A 22,428-nucleotide genomic window follows, 5' to 3' on the forward strand; every position below is an offset into this window, starting at 1 on the left:
TCATTTCCAGTAGCATATGATGTATTCCCTGGATAGTTTATATTGGGGTGGGAGGGGAGAAAAAGAACAACCAGAGAGAAACAACTCTTATCTCTTTTTAGGAATGCAGTTTGGAGCGTTTGGACACCCCAAACGTCCAGGGTTACTTGATCCCTCTCTGCACATGACACTTCCCACACAAAAAAATGGCTCTTGCTGTCCTTAAACACCTAATATGTCTACAGCTTTTATAATGTGCTCCTACTCAAAGTACTTAGTCTTCACGGGAAGAACACCATCTTCTCTACCTCCTATCCTGAAAAGGTGTTCTGGGGCTCAGGCTTAATGCACCAAAGAGCCCTGCACGTCAACTCCCAGAGCAACGTAAGAGGAGAAGCAGTGGGAGCTCCCAGCACAGGAGCTCCTTAAGCACTCTAGGGCACAAACTGCAGAATGACTTTGCATTTTAAAAGGCTGATTATCAAGTGTCAGAAATGGAGTGTAAAGGAAAAGGCCTCTTGCAAGTCACAGTTTGGAGCCATTCTGTGTACTCCAGTGCCCTTGGAGTCTGCACCCTGGAAGGAAAACTTTCCGACACGGAAAGCAGCTGCTCTGGCGTTTCAGAACAACATTGATCTGCCACTGAAGCGACGATGTCCCTGTGCCAGGCTACCTCTGTGCCATGCTGGCTTTGCTGTTGCGGAGGACGGGTGTTGGGTGAAATCAGTAAGCATCTGACTTTCCTTTAGGCCTAATGAATTTAGGATCAGTCTTCTAAGAGGCGCAAGGCTGCACTGCATATGCCCCCCACCCATTTCAAGAGGGTCTTAAATTGCTTGCTTCTTCCTGCATTGGAAGGATCCCACTAATTAGTCACAATGCAAAAGAAAAGCTGTTTGCGCATATGCCTTCCCCCCTTTTTTCCTAAGTCTTCCTTTTATTCACGTATACTAGGACTCTCTTCTGGCACTTACACAGGTTTAGAAGACGAACCTTTTGGTTAATTCCTGTGTTAAGGGTATCCTTTTGTCTGCCTAACCCTGCTAATTAGGACTTTCCTAAACTCATCAGTTAACCAGCCTCTTGCAGAGGTTTCTTTTAGTCACTAGATTTATTTATATTAAGGCTGCCTTCTACCCCTCTTCTTTATTCTAGCTTTCAAATTCCTCATGTGTGTGAGTTCTAAATTTGGCTTAGTGAAAAATTTGTCTCCTGTGTTAACCAAAGCTGGCTAAAAAATTAACAACAGTAAGTGCAATTCTGCAAAGTTTTCATGAAAGTGAAAGTGAAAACCAGTTCCTAAACATGACTAGGTTCAGCAGCTGTGGTATGGTACCACTATAAAAAGGTATATCTAGGTACAGCTACCACTGCATCCACTTTATGATATAACCTGAAATAATAAGGCATTCCTAGACGGCCTTCATGCTCCAGTTATGGACAAATGCAGAAGCTGTTTTGGAAGGATCACTGCAGGCAGTGTGAATTGCATTTGCCACAGACCAGCCTGGTGCCATGTCAGACTCAGAGTCCAGAACACAACGTAGATGCCCGACAGCCTGCGCTTGCTCATGGAAGCACAGAATTTTGGTCAAATGTAATACTTCAGCTTCCTTCACCTCCAGAAAACAGGAGGGAAGACAAAAAGATAATGGTGAAAAATGCATCCTTCTTTAAATAAAAATGTCATCAAGAGATGACTTACATTGCATTTAGCTAGGCTTTTAGGTGAATGGCTGGATCAGTGCTTCTGTCCGTAGTGGTTCAGTGACTCCTAAAAAATAGACATTTTCTCTGATACAATGTTAACTGATAAAGAACCGGTTATCAAATGTTAAAAACAAGGCAGGATATTATCTCTCCGTGGAATCTACTTGTCTATACTGCTGCAAACAGCCACTGTTATCTTAAAACATGCACATGTCACAATATTTAATTAATTCATCTTGAAAAGACCAGTATGAAATGAATCTCTCATTTTCATGTGGGAAACTGGTTTGCCCTGTCGGGCGATTGTCCTGGTTACAGCTCTCGAGGCAGGAATGCCCAGTCCATGCACACGCTGTCGCCTCTTAAAGCATCTCTGTGGTGTTGTAGTTGTGGCTGTTCTGCATCTTCAGGTCTGCACTGGTGTGAAGGGCTCTTGTCAAACTGCTGGCAAGGGCCTTCTAGCATCTGCCCAGCAGCAGCTCCTCTGTTTCACATGCATCCCGCTTTCCTCTAGAAGGAAGCATCATGCCATTATTCGTGAAGCCACAGAGTAAAAAGGGAAATTACAGGGAAAGAAATTGCAGGGATCATGGGTGGGAGCGTGATCACTTGGCTACCTTGAAAAGCAGCACCCTGGTAGATTCTGTGGGTTTTTTTATTTACCAAGCAAAATATCTGGAGAGCTGGATGCTACCCAGACAATACCTACTTGCCCAGTATGGCTCACAGCATCCAGAATAGGGCAAGAACTAGCTGTATGACAGGGAGACCCTTTCTGTTTCTTACTGGTGCATGAGCAGGGGTTTAGGGGGCGCACTGAGGGCAGAGTTTAGGAGACAAGATCCTTCCTTGGTGACACTTAGTCAGGGTCATGCAGTTAGGTCAAGGGACATAGTATCAAATGCCACAATTTTTTTTCCCTGAGGGAACCAAACTGTCTTTGCTCTCCTGTTCACATGGGCTGTGAAGAAGGATCAGGATCAGGATCACAGACCAGCTGCCCTGTGTGCTCCCATGATCATCTCTGGAAGCTCCCTAGACACTGGGCAGAGAGGACTCTGCCTCTTGGTCCCCCTTGCAGTGTTCTGAAACCAAATACCAGGTGGGGGAGGCTGAGTGTCGCCTGCCTAGAGACAAACCCAGAGAGGCCTTTCCAGACACTTCCCAAAGCAGAGGTAAAAGCATTTGCCTTTCAAGAACCCATAGGGGCCACCAAAGAGGTACCCACCCCCGTCTACCCTTACAGGTGAGCCCCTGGATGAAGACTGGGGACTCACACACTAACTACTCAAGCAACTGAAGTAGAGAGAACAAAACAGTGCAGAGCAGCTCCTAAAGAGAGGGAAAAATCAGAAGGAAAGAAGGATATGCTCCTATAGTCCTTAAAATAGGTAGCTTGTCCCTGGCACCTGCAGTTGACCAGCAGATGTTCCAGCGCCTCAGAGGTGGGCCCGTAAGTTGAAGACGACTGAAAGCGTATCTGCAAAGATCCTATCTCGGGCACTGAGTTTGTATTTAATGATCAGTCAGATATACCCAGCCCCTCTGAACTCAGCTGCTTTCCAAATGATGAGACATGCGATTCCCAGAGGCTTTTAACAGTCAGGGACGTTATTGCCAATCCCTTTGGATGATCGGTTTAGGGAGCTACAGATGAAGAGTCCTTTCCGTCCTTTCTGCAGCACAGCAGCCTACGCAAAGGCGAGCTGAGAGGATCAGAGCGGTGAGGGGGAGCTACAAGTCATTGCCAGCAAGCTTATGGTTGTGTTTTTAGAGAAGGACACTGGGAATGAGCAAGGCCTTCAGCTAGGGAAGAGCTGGGGAGCAGGGCTGGGGGAAGAGCCCCACGTGACCTCTTTTAAAGCCAGCTGGGTGCCTCTCTCCTTGGCGTTTCCAGGAGGGAGAGGCGGTCTCGGCGCCACTCGTGCCAGTGCTTGTAACCCTTCTGCGCTTTCCTGAGGCAGATCAGGAGAAATATATTGAGTTCGGCTCTCTAGCTGGGACTCTAACCACTGGGCTGTCTTTCCTTTCCCTTTTGGTTAGGTACATACTGCCACATCCTGTCAAATGTTTCCCTCGCTCCTTCCTGGATCTGCATGATTCAAAGAAAATACTCGCATAAATAATAATCACATAATAAGACAGTCAAATAAAATAATGTCAGAAAACTGCCCCTGAAACCAATTTGCTTAATCCAAAGCAAAATCATGTTCTGCCTTGATTGTTGGGGGGAAGGGTTTACAAAGGAACACAGCTACCTTTCCGAGATCTGCCAAAATCCAGCCCTCAGCTGCTAGGTTTAGCTTTGCTTTGTACCTTTAAATTACAGCTGTTCAAGTAAAAAGAAAAAGTAAAAATAAAAGTCAGCCTTGGATTTTCCTGCAATTATGTTGCTTAGGTTTTTTAAACCTCACAGTTTCCTTGAGGGGAAAAAAGTTAACGTGTCAAAATATATCAGGCCTTCTGATTTGGAGCAGGACTTACTGAGTTTCCTTGCTAGCTGTTTCAAGGTTCAGCTTCAAATTAAATCTCTTCCTACTATACCTATAGTATCCTTCTTTATTCTAAAAAGTAGTATCACAAGAAAAGATATCTTTAATGCTGATGGTTGTTAGCTACAATAAAAGTCTTTATTTTTACAGTATTTTTAAAGAATTGTTTGCATAACAAATTAAAGAAATTTGGATTGTGGATGCACACATCTGCAGTATGTCCTCGAGGCACTAACCTTACCCAAGAACACAAAGTCCTTGTTATGATATGCAAACTAATGAATCAACTGAAGGAAGCTTTTATATTTTGACAGTGTTTTAACTTTCTCTGACTCAAATTAGCTGCGACTGTGGTTGTTACTCTGTTAGATTCTGTGAACTTTCTTGCTAAAATTAGTCTTTCCACTGGTGGCTGTTGTCACAGGGAAAGTAGCGGGCTGAAAAAGGCATAACTGATCTGAAGCTATCCCTTTCGCATTTTGATATCTGGAGAAAAATAAGGTGTAGATCATACCTATTTTTTCATTTTTGGTCTTGCCTGTCATATGTTAAAACTATAGTGGTCTTAACAGTTTTAAATATAAGATTAAATTAGGTTTGGGTAACGCTGCTTAGTCTTTGTGCGCTTTAATGCAATGTGGATTTTTGTGTGTTATTCTATGAACGCTTAGAAGAGCTTCATACCTAAAACCTTCCACAGACACCCTGCTTGTTTATTAACTTTTGTTAAAAGAATGCATCGTTGATTGATTTTTGCTTGTTCTGTCAGAATGAGCTTATATGAGCCCTTAAAGTCAACTTATCAACAACTTCAATTACCCTTTCTTAATCACTGTGCTAGGTATTTTGCACAATACTTCCTTAGCTGCTGTAGCATCTTCAAATATCCAGCCTTCAAGATCCTTCGCAGCTCTGTCTTCTACTTAGAACTCGGCTCTAGAATTAATGCCAAAATGCACTTAATTGGTTATATTTGCCTCTCTTTTTCTTTTTTAATATGATTTGGGCTTCCACACTGATTAGGCAAACCCAAAGCTTTACTCCTGAATGGGTTTGAGGAAGAAAGTACTGAGCAGTGTTCTTTGGTTTGGATTAGTTTACTGTAGTTAGTTACTGTAGTCTAGCTGTCTCCAACATGCAGAAGTTGGAGTATATTCTGTGGAAACCTGTGTTTAATACACTCCTGGATGTAATTCCGTTGTAGCTGTCTGGAGAAGTTTGTGGCACTACAGCATGTTTGGGTATCTATAGTCTCTGGCACAAGGACCCGAGAACCAAATGCTGTGCCGGCACGACACAGCACTCTGGGCTTACTACGTGCTTGTCTGCATCGTAGCTGGAGCACGAGGAGGTGGTGTCCCCCGAGTGGGAAGAGGAGCATGCCCTGCACCCTTTACATAGTTAGTGCTCATGTAAAACTCTCATCTAGCCGTCCTGGAGATATTATTTAAAAGAACAGCTCATACTCTTATTCAAAAATTACACACACAGTGCTGACAAGGTCAGTGTCTAGATGGATTACCTGGCATGTAAAGGCCAACCATGTAAATTAAGTTCCTCTGGAGCAGTATTAACTTACCTAGTAGTGTATTTATTTATTTTGAAGCTTTCTTCATCTCTTAATTTTATGAATCTGTCCTTCCATTTGTTTATGCTGGCTCCTACTCCTTATCTTTCTTTACACTTCCTCTCCTTTCCCCCTGCAGTATGCTGGCAGGTGGTGCTAAGGGATATTTCTTCTGCCATGTAAACAATGCTTGTTCATATATGCATGGCTTCTGCTCACTGCTTGAGAAAGTTACAGACTGTATTGTGAAAAAGGTGATCTTTTTTAAATTTGTGTGTCCAGTAACCAAGGTGCAATACATTTGCAAAACACTGTGTAGAGGCTGGATGATTAGCATCTTTACACACGCACATCCACCTCTACCTTTAAAGGGTACCCCTATGTATAAAATTACTTTTCTGCAATATAGTATGGAATTACTGCTGAGGATTCAAACACATTAGATCAGGATATGACTATAGTGTCAAGCTATTCTCTGGTCATTTTTCTACTAAAATAGTCCAGCTCATAAAACCACAGCTTAGATCTCCATAGTGGAACCAAACACTGTATGTACATAGAAATCACTTCTCATGCATTGTAAAGCTCTTTTTTCCTCTGTTTTTCAAAGTCATTTTTCTTTCTTTCTAAACTTGAAAACTTTAAGAGCACTGCAGCCAGACGGCTCTCTTGTTCCAGGAACGGAGACGACAGCCCTCCTGTTCTTTCTCTCTGTGCACCCCTTCACACTCCTCCTATGAGATTGTAACTCTCTATGTAGGTGCCAGCACTGACTCTGCTCCTCCATTTTTGACTTCTTCTAAGTTACCTCTGCACTTAAGGGTCCTTCGCTTGCTCCGGCTGTGTCAGGTTGTCGTCGTTCCCATGGCGTTCACCAATGCTGTTGTTGCTAAGGTTGTTCACTCACACCGGGGCTGGCCCTGGCTCTGATGTGGTTCCTCCAGGACGGCAGTGCCCACTGTGGCTTTGATTTGGAGTATTTTGTGGCAGTCTTAAATGTCTTTGCTCCTCATTTATTTGTTTCTGCTTTTCTTTCATATATTTCTGGGCAGGACCACAATGTGCCAGGTTCATAACACAGAAGACTAAGTCCCAGCCTCAAAGAACCTAGCATGTAACATTATTCCCATTTCCAATTCCCCTTTTACCTCTCTAAATGATTGTATTCAGCTCTCTATCATAAACCCTTTCTCACCTCTCTGTAACATACCTTGTGGCTTCTGTGGCTGTTTAAGAAAGAGGCTATGTCAAAGATAAATCGAATACCTCTTACATTAGTAAAACACGCATGTTAAAGAACTATATAAAACAATTTCATTCTCTGTCATTCTTCATCATCCTACTGCGTTATACTAACCACAGCTAATATTTTCAGTTTAGATTCCTTCCACTGATTCTTCAAATGTATGTTTAAGCATCTGAATACATGGTGTACCGTGGAGTAAGCTCAATATCTACAGTTTTGTGAGTATCCAGAACATCCCCAAATGAAACCTCACTAGGGTTTGGATTGGTTTCTTTTGGACAAGGTTTAGATGCCAGACTAAGCATTTCTAACTCTAGCTGTCCAAAATTCATGAATAATAGAAATCTAGAAATTGGCTTAAGGATTTTGATATTAAAAGCAATAGTAATAACTTATTCAAGAGCTGGTTTGAGTTTTTTCATGTTTTGTTTTGTTTTCTGATGCTACAGCCCTTAAAGTTCGTATTTTTGAGATCTTTCTTTGCAAACAGGAGGGCTAGCAACTTACCTTTGTTGTCGAATGGGAGCATGACACTGCTATGTGAATTCAAGATCTGCAGCTTTCATTATTTTGTCAGGCTTGTTTGCAATACTTAAGGCTCCTCTGAGAGCTAGTAACAAGGGACTTAACTCTGAAAACTGTAGCATCTGCATCTGATTACATCTTTGTGAGACTTCTTCTTAAGGGCCTGATCTTTGAAATAGCTCCGTATTAACCAGAACTATGAGCCTTCTGAAACAAGGCTCTAGGTTTAATCCTCCTTATACAACTCAGGTCTTGTGTTTCACAAAAGCAGTGTCACAGAAATGTGAGGAGACTGCCTTAGTGCAGAAATTAGGTTCTTGGCTATAAGATTTCATCTTTATCTTACCAGGTGAGAGTTATTTGGTGCCATGAAGGAGTACTTTCATTAGTGCAGAACTTGGTTCTCTTCTGTTTCCTGGTAGGATTATAATTTTTTACCTCGTTCTGCGGTATGTGTGACACTCTATCGCTGCGGTGTACAGTTTCAACTGTTAAATCTGTGCAAATCAGTATGGTCTAGAAGTTTGTCCTCAGCACTTGAGACACTTTGATGTGTAGTGTCACCTTCAGAGAAGGAAACAGCTGAAACATTTAAGCTGCTTTGCATTTATTTTGCATTAAGGCATTAACTCATTCTTGATCATGTAAATTCAGATGCTTCCGGAACAGCAGCAGCAGTTTACATGCTTATGTTTCAGAAAGGACATTCCCTTTAAAGACAAAAGCCAAAACAACCTTTTAGGAAATCTCAGGGTCTGCTCCCTTCCCTTTTACCTATACTAGCTCTCCCTGCCATATGCACTCCCTTTCTTCTGCCACTGCTCCCATGAATATATTGCTAAGGTTGCAAAATGCAAGAATTCAGCCTGCACCATTGAAATCAATATGAATTGTCATCAGTGACTCTTACGAAGATTTATGTTTTACCAGTAATGCTGGCTTTGCCAGTCCTGTTTCCCCTTCCATCTCTTTTGATACATCCAGCAAAAAAACAAAAGTAGAAGTAGGTAAAATCTGAGCACTTTATATATTACTTACCTATCATTTATTTTTATTTATTAATCTATTTGTATATGTGTGTGTGTGTGTATATATATATATACACACATATACGTGCCTATATATTTTTTATATATATAAGTTTTATTTGTTCATTTGTAACCTTGGTCAGCTAGCTAATCTGAGTGACCACACAGCCCCACAGACAGAAAGGGCAGTGAAGAGACAGTAGTTACCAGCCAGGGGTAGGTACTCTTTAACTTGGCACTGCCACTGCCACTGCCCACCCCTGACTTCAGAGTGTGCTTGCACGTACATTTTATTTGATGGGGAAGGTGAGCAACTAAATGTGTTGGCAGTCTCATCATTCCCATACGTTCCTGCACCTGAATTGCAATTTATCCCTTGCTTAGGGGTGCCAATAAAACTGTGCTATAAGACTGTGCTATAAAATGGTGAAGGAAATGAGAGAACCTGAGGTTTTTGGGGGGAAATTTTTAATGATGAGTTTACAGTGCCGCCCCTCAGAAAGTAGTCTCAGCACAGGTCAGGGAGACAGTGAGCTGTGGTTTAGGGGAGGCAAAGAGTATACAGGGGAGGATTGCTTAAGCCAGCTTTACAGCCAGAGAAAATGTATGCAGAACCACATCCTGCCTCCTGATCCAGGTGTATTTGCTGTGGTTGGCCTGTACCTTGAAAATATAAAATGCACAAGTTTTTAAAAAGCATCTGTTTCTGTAAAACAATCCATTAAACCAGTGCAATCTAATTGGTTAGGTAATATAGCTAATCGATAAGTTAAACTTCTGATCGCACATTAAAGGCACTCCTTTGTAGGAGAGGCATAAAATACGCTTCAGTGGCACCACTCATTACTGCTAATTTTCAGAAGCGACGGGGAATTTTAGATGCACAAGTATCAACGGAATTTAGATTCCCAAATCAGGTAGGTTCTTTTGAAAAACGTTACCCGTAATGATTTTCTTTGGGAAAGTTAAAAAGCCCCCATGCCACGAGCATGAAGAGAATGCTTCCTGCGTTGGATGCTTAGTCATAAGGATTTAGCACTCTTCCTCTGTGTGTGTGTGTGTGGGTGGGTGGGTGGGTGGGTGTTTGTGTGGCTTTACCACGCAGAAATGATCTGGTTTTCCTTTTTCCTCTTACGTGTGGAAAAAAATATACGGAAATTGAAAAGACGAGAGACTCATCTCAAAGGTGAACCTTTTATTCATGTTTTAGATTGAGGCTGGAAGTGAGCTCCAGAAGCGGTCCCAATAAAAAGAGCTGCTTCACGCAAAGTAGGAAAAAAAAACCAAAAAACAACAAAAAAAAAAACCCAGCAAAGTAAAACTACCGACTCGTAAAAACGGTGGAGCTGCAACAACGCTGTTTAGCATTCAAGCAACTATCTCTAAAAAGGAAGCAGATTATGTGGTATCATATTGCAAAAGGGCTGTTCAACCCTGTTGCGCTCACGGAGAGCTACATATTTACTTTTGTCACTGCGTAGCAGCGATTGCATTATATCCTTCCTGCCAGGACGGGAGGAGAAACAGAAGGTTAAGTATAAACGGGGGAGGGGAAAAGAAGGAGGGAGACGCGGCAGCAAAAGGGCTACAAGCGGAGCGGGGGAAAGAGCAGCTGAAGAGAAAAGAAAAAGTTCCTCACTGAGACAGGAAAAGATAGTCAGGAAACACAGAGACGGGAGATCGAGCGCCGCACGTACGGGGTTACTAATGCAATTCCATTTCAGCTCCGATATGACTGCAGCCGGGAGAGTTTGGTCATCAGAAAATAGATGCATTTTATTAAGCCTACATAAAAGTGGGAGGCGCAGAGTCTGGCACCAGCGTAGCCTAAAGGAATTTCCATGATTTGTGCCATGAATGCTGAATGGGAGACTTGTAAAAAGCACCTTTCTCCTAAGGACAGCTTGCTGGAATTTGTAAATACAGCTCCCCCTTCCCCCTCCCCCTCCCCCCAAAAAAAAGCAAAAAACCCCCAACCTTGTATTAAAATAGAACAAAGTGACGAAAACATGAAAGGGCTCTTCTCTAGGTATCAAAACCTGCACCCGAACACGCCTGCTTTGGGGCGACTCAGACAATACCGAAGGCCGCAGAGGGCACTTGGACTGACAATTTTAAAAGCGACTAAAGTTTCGGGCGGGGGGGAGGGCGGAGAGAAGGAGGGTGCCTTATCTAATCTAACCTACTTATAGATTTTGGTGTATAGCAGAAATGGCAGAGGCGGAAGGGAAAGGGCTCTGGTGCTGCAGCTCGGTCCTGCGTGCAGCAGGGCCCCGGCCGAGGGGGGTCTGGCCCCGCGCGAGGCGCAGCCGCCCCCCCGGCGAGCCTGCTCCGCCACCCACGACCCCACAAGCGGCGGTCTCGCCTCTGCCCGCGCGTAAGCCCGCGCCGGCGGTCTGCACAATATAGGAAGATTCCCTTGGCTGGGGATGAAATATTCAGCTCTTCAACAGTAAGTCCCGGCTTGAGCAGAAGCGGCTTTTTTTCCTCCCGAAACGCGTTAGCGAACTCATTTTAGCACCTACATTGCATACTGTCATGCAGGCTGAGCGAGTAATGTTTTAGTATGTGTTAGGAGCTGCACACTAGCCCGAGGAGCGAGCCAACTAAACCATAGTAAAGTACAATTTGTCCTGTCCGTAACAGGAGTCTAAAACCTGTTAGCTAGCACACTTAAGAAAAATAAAATAAAACTCTCTTTATTCACATCTACCAGCATCCCTAGCACTGAAAGAGGTTTGTGTGTCTCAAGATGGTCTCAATGTAAGGAATAGCAAAAGGCAGCCCAAGGGGTGCATTAAGTTACAATTGTCCCTAAAACCATTGTTTTGTAACCAGGCACAGAAGCCTTTTGAATCTGGCTGCTCCAAATTAGTGTATGAGAAGAGTAGGAAGCTCTGCTAAGTAAATGGGACACATTTTAGAAAAAAAAACTGACTCTTGCTAGACTTTGATGCAAAGTGTGAGTCCATGATAATTCAGAGGGTACTGAGCTGATGAGAAGGAGAGAGACAGTGTGGGATTGCCTTGGCACTGTGTAAATGAGAGTAACTTTGCTGAGCACAGACAGATTTAGTCTGGTGCAGTGGAGAAGAATAGCATCCTGGAGCTGTGGTATTATTATCAGTTGGATAATCAGATTTTCCACTGTCTCTGCAAGATAAATACTAACTGGAGGAAGAAACTCTGCCTGACTCTGTTCTGCTCTCGCGTGCTGCAGTGGTAGCTTATTTGGCAAACTTTGCAGAGGTGTGGATAACTATTTGAGCCACAGCAGTCCCTGAGCAGATGGCGTTACTGGCTCGGATCCTCGGAGCTGGTGTTATTCTTCCACACCAAATTACAGTTTTCCATCACACGGAGACACCAGTGCTGATCTGGTCCATATATTTATATAGCACAATAAGCATATACAACATATTAAGAAACTAGAGGATCTTACAGCATAGCCCAGGCTTAACATAGCAAAGGATGACAATAAACAATAGGAGGAAAGAGGAAGAATGAAGGGAAGAGTGAGAAACCACAATGAAATTATTCTATACACATCAGCCTTTACTTCCTTTTATTATAAGTGCTTTACTTAAACAATGATCAAATACTGAATGCTTACAGTTTTATGAATACTAACTTTGCTCATAGAGCATCAGCAAACTAAGGAACTGTCAGTAAGACTGCTTGTGGAAAGCAACAGCAGTATTGTTCACTGAGAGAGCCTCCCTGTTCCCTTGTTTGTAATTGTCACCTGTAATAAATTAACAGCACTTGCCCCTCCTAGCAGCAAGCACGCAGGGGAATAAGTTCTTTGGCCTCATTCTTCCTTGTTCTGCATCCTGGGAGACTGTTGTTAAGTGGGTAAAACCCTACCACGTGCACCACGGTTGTATTAACATAAATGATAATGAAGATAGTGAGTCCTAGGCAAGCAAGTGCTTTAACGCAGCATAAGGAAAAAGAATCCCTGCTCTCTTCTTTATGTTTATGTCTGCGGCTAGAGCACAGCTAAAGAACGGAGAACCTCAGGCACAACCAGGTGAGAGGAAAGGTCCAGGTAATGCTGCTGGCAGAAGATCCCAAGGAGTCAAAGAAAAGATGGATATACACCGTGTTAGAATCCATAGTGGAGGGACAAAGGAAAAAGGTCATGAAAAATCATGGTATGGAGAGTGTGTTGGAAATTGTTTATAAGATATAGACAAAGACCCTGTATGAAGGCTCCCAGACCCAAATCTTTTGCTTTCATGGCAGGCTGCCATGACCAGACGGACAAAAAATGGCCCTTTAAGAATGAATGGAGTTATCAAGACTTTATTCGTAATCCTGGCATAGCTAATGGGGGAGGGCATACAGGTCCTTCAGTGTTGCTTCCTCCTCCTCCTCCTCCCTCGATCGACCAGTATTAACATATATGCTGCTGCCCACACCTTGCAGAAAAGTTCATACAACAGTAAAACCTATTATTTTCTGGGAGTGTATATGAAGTGGGAAATTTAAGAAACTATTGCAGCAAGGAACTTCAATAAAGCAGAGAATTTGGGAGAGATAGGTAACAAAGAGGAAACTGGCAAACAAACTATTCCTCACCACCCAGGGAATTCCCCGGGAGCACAGCAGTCGCAAATGGCATGTACTCTGTTCTCTCAAAGTCGGGATTTGGGCATGTGACCTCCGTTTGATTTGTGTGTGCTTTTCCTATTGTACGTGGTCGAAGGAAAGTAAGTGCTGAAGTAGGCGCTGGAAAGCACAAATCGTTTTGATTTGATGTTTCTTCCCACTTACTACTTAGGCTTAAAACCTAGTTCTACTAGTCCATGACGCATTTGCTTCATCAGTGAGGCAGAGACTAGGCCACCGAGGATCACGCTGGTTATGCAAAGCCGTTGGCCAATAAACTGATTGTATACAGTAATCCTTATGGCAGAAATGTCCTTGTAACATGATGAGTCAGCCTCCTGGCTGTCATCCTTACATCACCTCGGCAGTCAGTAACATCCACTTGGGTAAGCTACGGTGTCCGTGGGCGCCTTGCGCATTTATCTCCTAGTCATCCTTTCTGCCCCAAGGTCCTGATCTGTGCTATGCCAGAGGAAGCCAGAGAAATGTCAGGCTCAGATTGGCCCATGTTACATGTAGCATATACTGCATGTAGCGCGTGCTTAGCAATAATAACAAGAGAGGCTGTGTCCAAACCTAAGCTGGCTCTCGATCAAGAGAAAGGCTTTGAGTTGCTTTGGCAGGTAGTGTTCAAGCCATAGGCAATGAGAGTGACTCTGCAATGACTCCCTCAACCAGTTCCCCTGCCTCACTGCAGGTTGCTACCTATGTTATGTCCTCTTGGAGGTAGGTAGAGGTCTTTGTATTGACCTGTTTTTGTCCTTTTTGTCTAATTACCACCAAACACCTAACCTAAGCGCAGTTCATTCGCTACAGGGAGAAACTGTGGTCTTATACCAATGAATTCTTTTTTGGACACTATAAATTATCTTGCTCAGCCTAGACTTTCTTAAAATTTTGAAAAGAATCCTTTCAGGTAACCCATTTCAAAAAGTAACCTTCATTGTATTATGTTAGCAAAGTGAGGACTGCTTGATAATATTTGATAAAGCTACTTTAAAAAAGGAAAAAACCTTCTCCTGGTCAAATATATTTTCAAATACTGTGGCCAGCCTCAATGTGTGTGGCAACAGGCAATCTGTAAAAGAAAAAAGCCAGACTCAGTCATCTTCCATTACTGAAACTTCTGGCAAGAGACACAATTCTAATTGTTTTATAAAACATTATCTTTGTTAGCTTGCTTTTGACTGTAAGCAAAATCTCTCAGTTGGCTTGTCATCTGGTATACTAAAAAAAAACTCAGTCGAACAGTGTGTCAGGTAATGCTGACTTAAGTGAGTCTAAATGGGCTGACTAAGTCACGTTTAGATCTGGATTACATTCATATCTGAGTTCAGTTTGGAAGGCAAACCAGGGATATCACTTGGATTTGATCTCTAAAATGCTGCCAACCAGCTTTATAGGACTTTGGTATCTAGTGTCCATATTTAATATCGCAGCCAGTATGGACCCCCATGAGATCAGTGTTAGTCATGACATAGTTTGTTCTAATGTCTGTCAGCCAATTAGTCATGAAAATAGCCGAATTAATTAAAAAGAATCACAGCCTTAGTTGCCCCCAAGGTATCCTTAATGCAACTGAGAAGGGGTGGAACAGAGGTAGCTTAAGTTATCTTTCCTCACCCTTTGCATTCTGAGGCTGCTCAGGGGCTTTTTTCATCACTCTGAGGCAGTTTAAAGCAGCCTCAGAGTATTCACGTTCTCTCCCCACTGGGTGAAGAGTAAAGAGAAAGCAACTTAAAATTCTTCAGCGGGAAAACGCCTTCTGCCTTCTGGTTGAAAGGCCTTAAAACACCTGAAGCTATAGCTTAAAATACCCTATTACATACACTAGAATAAAGGGGAGCCTGGGCAATGTGTAAATTTTACTACACACTATCTTGTCACTCTAGTAGAAACACAGTTATGCAGAAATATTTTTGTAACTGTATGTCATGATTAGTGTAAATAGTAATAGCCTACATCACGTTAGTCTGAGTCAGTCAAAATGCTACAAAATCCCATCTGTGCCTCAGAGGGCCTAGTCAGTGAGCTCATCCCTGGAGGGTGAATGGGAGAATGTAGCTGGTTGCTTTCCTGTAGCTTGCTCAGAGCAGCCTGTGTCCGGGCCCTCATTCCCAGAACAAGGAGAAAATGAAAAGACCTATGTGGCAAGCTCAGAAGACCCTGTTGTCCATAGCTCTGCTGGAGCCAGAGAAGGGAGCTGGGGTGACAGTGTGAGTGTATGAAATATGTAATTCACAAGCTCTTTCCTCCCATACCTCTCACTTCCCCTTATCCTCAAAATGTGGAAAAATATATAGGTTAGGGCTTAAGGTTGAGACTGAGAGGTGGGATTCGCTGTGGCCTCATTGTACTTCAGTTCTCAGAGGGAGACTCCAAGCCTGCCCAATAGATAACAAATAAATTACTTGAAATCATTAAGAGTTTGGTCTGAACTTATTCCTCTTTCACATCACAAACGTATGAGCTGGTGCCACTATCTTTGGGTTGGCAATCGTCCATCCTGAGCTCTAACTCAGCTGGATCCGTACAAGTTAAACATTGTCAATGCATGAATGAAGTCTTCAAAAAAACCCTGTTTTTGCACAAACTCTGGGCACTGATGGAAAAGTCTGAAACATTAGTGTAGTCTGTCAGAGTCTGTAATGGGTTTCCCAGGTCCCATGGCGTTCAGCTCTGGTTTAGCCTTGCTTCTGCAGGTTCTCTACTAATCCTGCGCAAGGAGCTGTTTTTGTTGCTGTGGTCCTACAGTCCCTGTGAACACAGCACCTGAGAAGAGCCATTGATGATAAAGAAGTATATGACAACATTTCAGTATAACTATCATTTTTTAGCTATAACACTGCATTATTTGAGCTGAAAGGGTCAGGCGTAACAAAAGCTCGTCTTTCACTTACATTTTTGGCAAAGCTTGGCTGGAGAATAGGTAGCTGGATTGGCAATTAATGCTGTAACAGAAGTAACTGGGAGTAATTTTTCTTCCATAATTCAGATGGATGTTGGTTCTGTAGATGCCTCTTTTGTAAGGGGCATTATCTGTTCCCTGCAACATACTCCCTTACAGAGTGTTATTATCCACACAGGTTGGGTATAAGGAAATGAGATCATTGCATAGGACATGTACGTATTGCACAGGTTGCCATAAGGAAATGAGATTCTATCAGATTCTGTGGACAAAGTGACTCAAACTTGTACTTTCAGGAGCAAAAGCAGTTTAAAGTGTTTCTACTGTCCTTGATTTGGCAAAACGCCGTATGCCTCCAGTCACTGTGGATCTTGTTAGAACTAGGACAAAAATCCAACCCAAAACTCAGTTAACCAAGTAATCCTGGCCAGTGACTTACTAGCAAGTTTCATCTCCAATAAATTGCTTTTTTGGTAATTCACTAGTATAATCACAACCAGCAGAAGTGGCAAATCAAGTTAAATAATTTTAACATAATTTTTTAAAATCTTATAGACCTTCCTAGATGTTATCTTCCATGGTGTTATTCAGACAAATGGAGAAGGCACCAAGTAAAATCCTGGGCTCAGAGTGATTGCAGTGTTGACCTAGGATTTCAACATGAGCTTGTGATACTGCTTTAGGTACTACTTTATCTAATTCATCACCCTTTACTGTTAGAGATAAAGGATGACATGCTGGTTAAGACCATCTAGACCACCTAAACAGGACCATCTAGATTTAATTATCTGTTTTACCATAGTTCAGAGGAAGCCACTTTGTCCAAAAGCCTTAGAGAGTTAAATTTAACTCCTCTTCCAGTACCCACTTCCAGTGATTTCCAAAACACAAGTTAGGCATCTTGGAGGATGCTGATCTTGTGCTTTTGACTGCAGTTCATCCCCTATGAGAGTAAGGATTATGACTTCTCCTTCTCACACAGCTAGAAGAAGGAATTCATTAATCCGTTTAATTACAAAGTTAGGTAGGAACTTGTACAAGTAAATAATCTGAGCATGAGGTTGTTTCTCTGTGTAAAAAACGCTCTATGGAACTATAGATGAAATCATAGATAGATGAAATACATGGATTTGGAGAGATTCCGTAGTGATATTTTAGTATTAAGTATTGCTTTAGTGTCCTTGCAAAAATTTCCTTCATCTGCAACAACTTGTATACATTTTGACTTTTGTCATGTGGCTGCTCTCTCGTGCCGTACAGGTGACTACATTTCTGTAATGCTGAATGCGTAGCACAGAAGGAGCCTTCTGGGTCTCTCAGGTAGTGTCACACAAGCATGTAGTAAAAAGCCGGGTAGGTATCTTCTATTTAAATCCTCCACATAGTTGCCTCATACACTTACCTGAAGACTACCAGTAGTAAGTATTTTCCATTCCTCGGGGTAAAAGCATGCAACAGGAATTTAAGCCTTTCCTCAGCTCTTGCGGATAGTGCTCCAAGAATAGAATAATGCAGCCTGCACTGTGTTGCTGCTGCCAAGCAGTATCAGACATCACACAGAGTTCATTAGTCAGGTTAAAGACAAGCCTACTCACCTGAAGTGTGGTTTGAAACTATTCCCTGGTATTGTTCTGGGCTTCAGATTGAGATACTTTAAGAGCAGTAAAAACTGTACTGCTTTCAAAGGAGCTTCACAGAAATACAGCAGAACTGATCTGTTGGTATATATTTTCTAGTGTTTTAATGACGTACTCCTTTCAAATACACAAGGACAATAATACATCTTCCTTCATTAAGAAGCTATTAAAATTACTTGTTATATTTTTTTACTAGTATTGAAAACTAAAATCCTGTTATTGCTGCTGTTTCATATGATGATAAGAGAATTTCTCAGAACAGTTACTTCCTGATAATTAATTGCAGATTGTTGTCTGCTAACTGTCCTTCCATCAGCACATACATGTTTGACATTACAATATAATATAATAATCATGTATGTCTTTTCTGAGCTGCTCTGATACAGAAAGTAGTCCCGAACCCTGTGGGTTGCGTTTGGGATATCTATTCCAAAAAGAAAAACAGTTCAGACTTCCTTTGGTGACACACTGTACAAGTTAGATGCAGAGACTACACTTACTCCTTGCCAGTACATTTTCAATTCATAAAATTGAGAAAGTTCAGAAGAGAAAGAAATAAAGCAATAACTGCACCATGTAATTTATTGTAAACAGTAAAATGAGTTGCTCAAGTGCAGTTACCCACGGGAAATGAGTATAGTCAGGGAACGTCCTCTTGTTTCTTAAAAAAAAAACAACAGAGGACAGGTGTACAGGGATATCGCTTGTTACTAGTTTGCAGAATAGCCGTTAAGATAAAAGCAGATGGAGACCTGGCTCAGAGGATGGGTAATAAGATATAGCACTTTTTCTTTCAGGTTACTAACTTGAATTGAGTTCAGGTTGTTGATGGCTGAAAATTGGTACAGTACCATCTGGTGTATGTTCGGTGGCATTTATAACAAGGGCGGATGGGTTGTAGCCCAGTTTCTTGTAACAGTTATCCCCATTTCCAGAACCACGCAAAGTAGCAGCGTGGGGCTATGTAAGCAGAGACACCAAGCTTTGGATACCAAAATTGAGATTGCTATCCAACCTAATTTTGATTCTCCTAGTCTCCCACTCACAGCAAAATGAGCTGTGCCAGAGTTTACATCACACTGCTGACTTTGCTACCCCTGTTTTGTGGACAGATAGAAATTGAGTTTTCGTAACTGTCTTTCAGGATCTTTTACTAACAGATCTTCTACTGTAGACCTCTCTGATGAAGATGCGTATTGCACTCCCTCTCTAATGTCAGTGCTCCTGGGCACTGACATGTCCTTTCCCTTCCCTCTCATTCTTGCCAATCTTTCACAGCCTTTTCTCCATATTTACCTTCTTCATTGAAGCATTATTTAATTAAAGGTATAAATAGGGAGTACGAATTAATACCTCTGCTTCTGCTATTAAAACAATCCAAACTTTTTCTTGGGCGCTGTGCTTTTTTGTTTCACCTCATCCTGCTATGACCCTTTTGAACTTAGGGCTCTTAGGTTTCATCAAAAGGACTGCTCGTGGAGATGGCAATGCTGCTGTTGCTGTAGCGTCTCGAGACCAGCCAGGAATGGGACCTCATGGCGACAGGCACCATACCAACACCTTTGGCAAAAGAGTCCCTGCCTTGAGGACGTTGCTGTCTAAACTGGGAAGCCCAAAAAATTAGGAGGGAAAATAAATACTTCCATCCATATGGAAAACACAGCAGGAACGAAGAGCCCAATCTGCTCATTTCACTTGTCTATTTTAAGTAATACCATGCTTGTTTCTTTTAAAATTCCTTGTGTGATTCTTCTTCCAAGGTTACCACATTTTGAGTTACCTTATTTTTTCCCCTCAGGGCTTTGGAATAAAGAGAGCACGAGTGTTGGCTGACACCAGGTTGGAATCTCAAGCCTGGATAGCGGTGAGTACTGTGATGTCACCTCAAAGGAAGACCAGCACGCTGAGGAAGTCAAAGAACTAGGCCCTCAAAGTGCCTAAGAAATAAAGTGCAATCGTTGCCTTGTTCAGCAAAGATGATCTTTTCCTTTCCCAAGAAGCTCAGTCTTTTGAAGTGGTAAGTTATAACAGCAGAGCAAAGATAGAACTTTTCAGTGTCTTCCTACGGATAAATCTACTTGCCAAGATGTAGACTGGCCGAAAAAGCTGCAAAAAAATTGCATTTTTTTTGAGCTTTAAAATGCTACCAAATAATCCAAGAATTCAGCAGTGATTTAAAATCTTATGATGGCCACTAATAATTAAGAAAACAACTCTGCTGCTGTTCAGGAATTTCATCTATTTATTTCAATAGGGACAGAGTAGGCAGAAACTGAATAACATATGCAGTAAACAAAGAGTCAAGTCTGGTTAGGGAAGCAGGCATCATGTTTCATTTCCCAAGGACATTACATTGTAAAATTAGTATCTCACAAATACTTTGAAATGTCTTCAAACTGGGAAACTAATAACAGGAATACTCTTTTTTTTTCATATTTTTTTATAGGGTTAATATTTCTGGATGTGAATTATTCAAGATTTCTGGAATACCTGAAAAGATAAAGAATATCCTTTTGGCTTTGCAGATATGGGATAGCAGAACAATTACTACTATGGAAATAGAATCTTACCTGCTTTCTTACTTTTTTCAGAGTCCGTGCAATACCTGCACATACTTTGGATAAAAATCATTCAGATATGTATTTAAATATGTAGAGGCTGCTAATTCTCTTTCTAGGAGATAATATATCATTATGGGAATATTCTGCAGAATATAATAGAAGTTAGTAGACTGGATATAATAGTGAATTTAAAAAGAACTTGATAGCGATTTATACTTTTTTATAGAAAATGATTAAAATGCTTTATGGGAAGGGTTTAACTCGTTATTGCTTCTTTAGCTTCTTACAGTAGATTTCTGCAGAAGCCTTGTGTTTTCAGAGAGCTGCCTTTTTGAAATGTATGTTTTTTGAATTTTATCTTGTGTTTTAATATTGATGCTAAAGATGAAATCAAGATAAAAATAGTTTCTGGTGATCATTACTTCAGAGAGTGGGATGGTACAGATTAGGTACTAGTGCACTCTGGATTAAGTGTAAAGACTTGGATCTCAAAGAATGTGTGCAGTTGTTGACATAGAATTAAGGAGATCATATAAAGGATAGTGCAAGAAACCGAATCAGGAAAGGAATTGAATAATGACTGTGGTTTTACTTTGCAAAGATTTGTGGAAACAATTGCTGTTGGCTTTTACTTTGAATACCTTTTTGGGGTGTGTTGGAAGCTTTGGATACTTCTCTAAATATCAAAACAAAACAAAGTTTGTATTGGTTGTAGTTGGGTTTTAGTCTCAATTTCACTGTAAAAAGCAAATTAAGAACCACTGTGCATCATTTCAGTGTAAAGAAATAAGTATTGGCTCAGATGAATTTGAGTGAAGCTTTTAATATACCTTGCCTGAATTTCAAGGTTATACTAAAAGAAAAAAAAAAAACACAAGGAAATCTGAAAACATTCTGACATTGCTGAACAAGGGATCTGCCTACCAATGACTCAGAATGTGCTCATATAAATTACACAAGTTATAAACCTTTCTGTGCATGTACAGCAGCGATGTAGATAAACACAATGCTTTTCTGCTTCTCAGAGGTGAGGATTTTCCTTGCATATATATTGAGCTCTTCAGATGATAGTCATTGCAGACATATGACAGCAGTGAACAGAGGGCAAGAAACAGAAGTGTGGGCTTCTAGTCCCATCTTTGCCTCTGATTCACTTTCTAGCCCCAAATGGGTCATTTACATCCTTAGATAGTTTTCTTATCTGAAAAATGAGCATTGCTGATATTCAGCTATATATCTGAGTCACGCCAAGGCCTCAGGACAAAAGCACTAAGTTTTATTTAAAGTGCAATTTATTATATGCTGTGTATTTTCTTACACGTGAAAGAAAACTTAGAATCCCCATGTAAGTATAATAAACATAATGTCTTTGTAGCAGAATGAAGTCTGTGCTGCAGATGCGTGTATAAGAGATGTATGGCTTCTGGAGCATGCCAGCTCTGACTCACAGATAACCAACAATTCACTTTCCACATAAGCCACAGAAGCTTGGTCAAGCTTATACATTTTGGTATATATTTCCTCTGAGGCACGTGTAGTCCTGTACATCCTACCCCTGTAACAAGTTAATTATAATTTCACTAATGACAGCTATCCCTTCAGTCTCTGTGGGCTGTTGTGCTAGGTTTATGTGAAGCCATGCTGGCTTCAAAATTATGCTGAAAATGTCATTTACATAATTAATTTGCACCTAATTTTAGGTAAAATACGAAGAAATTCAAGGTTTGACATTTTACATTTAGGATAGAATTGGAATTCCAAAAAAGATTTCAGTAAGACATATTTGTTTTTAGCAGCTGTTATTTCTGGAGCACTCAATGAACGCCTGATAGAATAGGGCCAGCAAGCAAGTCAGGAATATGGACAATGTGGACAGTAAACAGATATGATGACTTAGGGGAAAATTTAGAATAAAACTGAGCTAGTGAAGAAGAGGGAAAAGCATAGGAGAGGCAGGGAAAGAGAGCAGAGCAGAAAGGGGTAACAGAATATAGGAAATCAGATAAGTCTGGAGAGATGGGAACAGGAAATGAGATACAGTTACCTCATTCTTGCAAAGTGTAATCTTGTCCAGGGTAGTGTAACCCATACATTAAGTTGTTACCATAGAGCCAGTGCTGGAATTGAGGTAGTTCCTTACGGTTAGCACCTACGTAGAAGG

At 41.5% G+C, this 22,428-nt stretch overlaps 1 long non-coding RNA gene across 1 annotated transcript; it reads left to right on the forward strand.

The window, feature by feature from the left end:
* Positions 1-596: 596 nt before the first annotated feature.
* Positions 597-21,911, forward strand: LOC138066195 (uncharacterized). Its single transcript, XR_011139436.1, has 3 exons — positions 597-705; positions 19,505-19,570; positions 20,153-21,911. It is a non-coding gene; the product is annotated as an uncharacterized lncRNA (long non-coding RNA).
* Positions 21,912-22,428: the final 517 nt, after the last annotated feature.

Source organism: Struthio camelus, chromosome 2 (genome assembly GCF_040807025.1).
Source record: "Struthio camelus isolate bStrCam1 chromosome 2, bStrCam1.hap1, whole genome shotgun sequence".
Lineage (NCBI taxonomy): Eukaryota > Metazoa > Chordata > Aves > Struthioniformes > Struthionidae > Struthio > Struthio camelus.